The sequence below is a fragment of the Labrus mixtus genome, chromosome 21, assembly GCF_963584025.1.
Source record: "Labrus mixtus chromosome 21, fLabMix1.1, whole genome shotgun sequence".
NCBI classification, from domain to species: Eukaryota; Metazoa; Chordata; class Actinopteri; order Labriformes; family Labridae; genus Labrus; species Labrus mixtus.
The window spans coordinates 19,038,411-19,044,470 of NC_083632.1; the positions used below are offsets into that span (position 1 = coordinate 19,038,411).

Below are 6,060 nucleotides of genomic sequence, written 5' to 3' on the forward strand. Positions count from 1 at the left end.
GCTGATACAGGTCAGTGTTGCCCGTGAGGTAGCAACGTTACCAAGGCAGTTTTCTGCACAATACATGACGCTGTGCAGCCTCTTCCTTTTTTTTTTTTAAATCCTAAATAGTTCCACACATCAGACCTTAGATACTAAAGTGTGCACAGTGCCAGGTTCTGTCAACCCTGGGGCCATTGTTCAACAGGTCAAAGTGTTGACTTGACTGCCAAGTTGTTGCTTCCGCTTTTAGCCGGCGGCTCTACTCTCACTTTCCATGGCACGTGACCATGAGCGTAATCGCAGCCTTTGTGGTTAGAAAATCTAATTTGATCATATCACGATATTATCGTGACATGCAATGAACTGTTCAGCCCTTATCACAACTCAGAAACTGAACAGATTGTTCAGCCTACAGACGGCTCTTATTGGAGCACTTTTACCATTCACTCAGTGTTGATGTGTAAAGTGTTCCACATTTTAACTTCTTTTAACTTAAGTCCAACACAATCATGCCAAAACCCTGCAGCTTTTCCTCGTTTAGTGCAGACCTATAGGCAGCCACATGTCATACTTTATACTGATCCCCACAGAAGTGAAAATGTCAACTTCATTTGCAAGCACGACCTGGCTTCAAAGGAACCAGAAATAACATGTAAGCCACTTACTCCAGCAAGCTTTTCAGAAAAATAAATCAAATATAGGCCACATTGGAAAGAAGGCGTGTACTCATGTCAAGTTCTATAAGCTACAGGAAGGAAGCTGGAGAATATAAAATATGTGTAAGCTCATTTTAGGCTTCAGTATGAGGTGTGACATATGTGCTGTTCTGTCTTTAGGAGGAGAGAACTTCAGACTGTGAGGATCTATGGCAGCATGCAAAGATAGAGGTGGGGATGTCATCACCTTTTAGAGATTTAAGCTGTTTTCACATGTGCACTCCTGAAAATATCTGGAGGAGATCTGCTCCGGATGTTCTCCTGGCCTGGCTGTTCATATATGCTCCTCACAGCGGGAGTCTATCCTGGCAGGGGGTCTCCCCAGGTAAGACAAGACGTTTAAAAAAAAAAACGGCTTGGAAGTAGTGGACGAAGAAACAGAGTCTGCTATACGACGCTATAATGAGAATATTTGCCTTTACATCAATGCTATGTGTAGTTCAACGGAATCAAACTATCAACAAAAGAGAGGAGAACAACATACTGAAGAACAGAAAACATAATGCAGCCGTTTAATTATGAGCACGGGTAGTGGTCGCATGTATACACCGTGCAGCCGTCATAGTATATAAACGTCACCACCCCCCCATTGGCTCGAGGTGAATTCTCCGGATAATATCCTGCTGCATTCTCACATCAGCTCACTTGGACTTGCTGCGGGCAGGAGAAAATCCGGCTGTTTGCGTTCAGACAAACAACTCGTCCTGGAAATATCAGGTGTTTTTCAGGAGTTTCCTGCAAGTGTGAAAGCACTATTATACATCTGTGTCCTATCCCCAAATAAACGAGTATGCAAGTAGAAGCTGGTTTGTAATCAAGTAGGTTCAGATATTGTAGATCAAACAAAACTACAGCTACAATGTTACATTCTTTATCTCACCATGTCGCACATTTGGGGGCCCAAGGTCATTCAGATCTAATGTTAAACTTACAGTAATGCTCCTGCTGTAACATAACAACACTTCAAGCATCATCGGGGAGAACCACAGGTGACACATTTTTTACCATCCATTTTAAATCACAGGCTGTCAGGGAATGATGTATCTAACAACCAGGCAGAGCATTACAGATTGCTGTGTCATAGATTGACAGGTATGTCTTAGGTACAGTTAAACAGTCATTCTCTTTGGCAGGCCGGTCCAGATTCACACAGCCCCACTGCCTCACAGCTGTCCGTCACACCGTGTCTCTCTGTGGGGCGTCGATCTGTCTCTGAGTGGATATCAGGTCAGCTGCTGGTCACTCTGGACATCGTGACTTTACTGTCCGGACTCTTACAAATAGATCGAGGTTTGTGTTATCTATGCAGCCCAGACTGAGACCGCTGGCAATTTGGCAGAGTTGGATTTTATCTTTGAACTGCTCACATCCAGCAGTAATGGCTGCTGACAAGAGCCATGAGGGCAGATTCAGTGCCAAGTTTGGGTAAATAAAGGCACAGAAGCACATTTCTCTCCTGATTGTCTCAAGGGACATTTATAACTCAAGCTTAAAGCTTTAATCTAGCCAATCCTAACCAATGCCCTCGTCATTAAAGAGGGCATTTATTAAGATACTGAAAGTGGGTAGTGCAAAGAGCAATTCACAAGCTTAAGCAGGAATCATGCAGACTCATTAAAGACTTGATGATATCCACCGATGGGGGGCCGGAAAGCCTAACGGTTGTCGGATGTCGCGTGCCCCATGAACGGAGGCTATAATCCTTGTTGCAGCGGTCGAGGGTTCAAATCCAAACTCGGCCCTATGCTGCATGTCATCCCCCACTCTCCCCTCCCAACATATCCTGTCTCTCTTCAGCTGTCTTATCCAATAAAAACTAAAATGCCCCAAAAAAAAACATCTTCAAAAATATACAAAATATTTCCAATGATCACAAAAGAAAATGTGCTAAATAAGAAAATTGGACAAGAATAATGCTTGAAAACGTAGAGTTGAGATCACATCGGTGGTTTGGCACGTACTTCGTCCACTTGAGACCCCGTTTGGCCACACAATGCGTTTCTTAAAGTCATGTTATACTGTTTTCATGTTATCGAAGAAGACGATAATGAAGGCCAACAATGACAAGACAAACAAAGCCTTAGTCCATCAAACCAACACCCTCTGCAGAAAACAGCAAGGTGTTCAGAGAAACACAATTTCTATTACTAGTAATGGCTTTTTAAAAAAAAAACAGCCCACCAACACTGGTGATCTAGGTTCTAACAAAAGAAATGGTGCAGACAGGCAACACCTTAAAGGGCCTGACACACCAAGCAGGCGGCAAAGAACTAGTGGCGACCAAGGCCCCCTGTGGCACCGGCGCACAATGCCTTTTGTTTTGGCCAAAAAGTTGCACTAGAACACACCGAAAAGACTACAGCCGACGGCCAACAACCACATACTTTCTGCACATGAGTGAGAGGAAATAACCGTCCATGCCAGCAGGCGGCGGTCGTCTGTAATTGTTATTCCAAAAAGAATAGAAGTGGCGCTTCCGTATTTCTTCTCGTGCACTGGCTCTCCTGTTTCGCTTAGCTGAACAGCCAATCAGAGAGATTCCTACCCCCCAACCGAGACGACTCACACCTATTCAACTATTCAACATGTGAAATCGGCCAAAAAAAAAGGCCAACTAGGTGTGTGTCAGGGCCTTTAAACGGAGGATTTTAACTGATGATGATCTCTGCTCTGCCCCTCGATGGATTCGCTAAAAGAACCTGCCTTTGCCCTCAACCCTGGCCGTTTGAGCCGCGGTATATTATTGTGTTTGTGTCAGAGGTCGTCCCTTTCTGCCGGGTAAACACAGGACAAGAGCACGCTACTTTTTGGTCTGTTCATGGCTGTTATGACATTTGCATCATGACATGAGAAAAACTGCGTTGTGCCTTAGGATTGTTTCATTTTGCAATGACAATATGACGATGGAGAAATACAAATGTGTGATAAGTATATATTGCTGCCCCCTTTAGACAAGAAAAATCAAATAATGCACTCAATGTAACACAAATTTAACAACCATCTAATGGCTAAACATGTAAGACAATTAAAAAAAAGGAAAATTATTTATTCACAACTCAATTTTCACACAAATCTGCCGCTCTAACTCAAAGAGGCCTCCAGATTTTAAAGTGGTTGTATCATGAGTAAACCAGCAGTCATATTACTATCTCTGCAGGCCACCTTTCACTTTTGGTGCAGGAATCGGATTTCTTGGGGCTCGTGTCTGACCACCGCTGGTCTCCTGGCAAGTTGTTCAGTAAGCCTTTCAAGCAATGTGCATTGCAGTGTGTGAGATGCACAACCCACATATGACTTCAGGTACTTATGGGAACTTCCCTTACATTATTAATTTCATTAAAATTGACAATTTGATGTACCACAAAACTGCTGATGTTATCCCCTAGGCTGATTAGCATGCCTGCTCCAGTGTACACATATCATATGATACTTGCAAACAATCTCATCAATGAAACAAACTAAAAAAAAAAAAATCACACTGCAACATTGTGCAATTGCCAAGAAAGAATGTTTGCATTCAAGTCTGAACTGGTAGGTCAGTGAGGCCTTTACATAAATAACAGGAAAACGAAACACAATCACACTTCAGCTGTGCATAACACCACATAGTGATCTGCCCTATACATTTGTCTTGTTATAACATTTTTAGAGATGCTACAACAGTGTAAAAACAAAAGTGTGCACGGTTCACAGGGTATGGATTAAGCTTGTCCTTGTTTCAACCTATTAGAAATGAATATTAATGATAATACCACAGCAGTAAACATTAGCATGCTGATGTTAGCTTGAGGACGGGGTGTATTCAAAGGCGTCAATGCGTGATTTCTGTTTACATTGTAGACATTATCGTCCTTAGGTGGCTACAGACTGGAGGTCACAGCGTTTCATTTCAAAGTTTAACTAGTGTCATGACTGGCAACACCACCCAGGATACAGTACAAGCAGTGCTAATGTGTGTGTAGCAGTACTTGGAGAGGTTACAGTAGTGTGCTTCCCAGTGTAGCCACTCAGTCTGGTTGCCTTCACCAGTTAGGCCAGACCTGTCCTGCCTGCTGTGGTGCTCACCATGTACATTACAGCAACACCTATTTACAGTAACATGTCTAACCCAAATCTGTCATTTCCCATCCCCCAACGACTGACAGTAACACGTCAAACATGTCTCACAGGAAGAAAATAAAATCCATATGTGGAGCTCACCCCTCTCCGGTTAATCCAACAGTGTCGACCCGCAGTCGCTGTTTCTGCCTCCCGGAGACACAACCCGGACGGTGTGTTTTTTTAGAGAGAAAACAGCTCTTTAATCCTTTCTTTTCCAGCAGCTACACTCTCGTTTCCCTCACACTAGCAGGCCAGGGTCATCACAAAATACATCTGTAGCTTCTACGTAGTCTAATCTTTGTGCTTCCGTGACACAAGCAGTTTCTGCCATTTCATACCAACGTCGTCGAAACCTTGCGATGTTTCCTCGGCTGCACAATGAGGAGCAGGGGAGCGTTCAAGACCGCCTGCGCGTCCCCGGCAGACACTCCAGGGAAGCGGAAGTGACGATTTCGCAACGTTTTGATATGGTACTGGAAACATACATACTGAAGACATAAAAGATTTATTTTAGACATATTTATATGATTAAAAATACATTAAACTACATACTATAAATATATTAAGTATACATAATTACATAGGCGTTCATGGAAAAGTTACACAACAATTTAGCCACATAGTTAGCATGTTAGGTAGCATAAGGTTCATAGCATAGACTGTAAATATTTTATTCCTTTAACTGGTAAAACAGAAGTAGCTGATTAGAGTTTAAGACAATGTAATTGTTCTTCAGGGCTACCCTAATTAGCCTATGTCTTTCAGTTAATATAACATTAGGATAGTAAAATAGGCTGTAGGCCATAAAGTTTATAATGTTCAACTTCTGTTAACTGTATTAAACCGTTAATACAACAACTAGTCATATGAAAACAGCCTATTATTTGGGTTTTTTTGTCATTATTTTGCTATAATTTAGGCTATATTACTACCTTTTATTCAGCAATTTTAGAGGAACTTTCCGTTTTGCTACAATATGTTTTCTCTCTATCTGTGTGGCTTTTTTCTGATTTTATTTATCTTAAATCGTTGGTGAAAATAATTTAATTTAACTTTTTATGTGATTTTCTTGACCTTATCACCAGATTTATCTTTGATAATGCAACCTAATTAGGATATTAGAAAACTTCAGTGTCCACTTAAGTAGGCATATTTGAAATAAACAACACTATTCTGAACTATCATAAACATCAATTGACCGTTTAAGCTTGCCTTGGTGGAAGGAGGAGGTCCAATGCAGGATATTTCTTCAGGTCATGTC

At 41.8% G+C, this 6,060-nt stretch overlaps 1 protein-coding gene across 3 annotated transcripts in view; it reads right to left on the bottom strand.

Moving 5' to 3' along the window:
* The window catches only part of mapk8b (mitogen-activated protein kinase 8b), a 33,023-nt gene extending 27,834 nt beyond the window's left edge, over positions 1-5,189 (bottom strand). For 2 of the 3 annotated variants that reach the window (XM_061028969.1, XM_061028970.1), the window contains exon 1: positions 4,899-5,188. The gene's annotated coding sequence lies outside the window, so the exon portion shown is untranslated. Of the gene's footprint in view, positions 1-4,898 lie in introns of all 3 variants that reach the window. The other variant, XM_061028971.1, reaches the window with a different exon arrangement.
* Between the last annotated feature and the right edge of the window lie 871 nt (positions 5,190-6,060).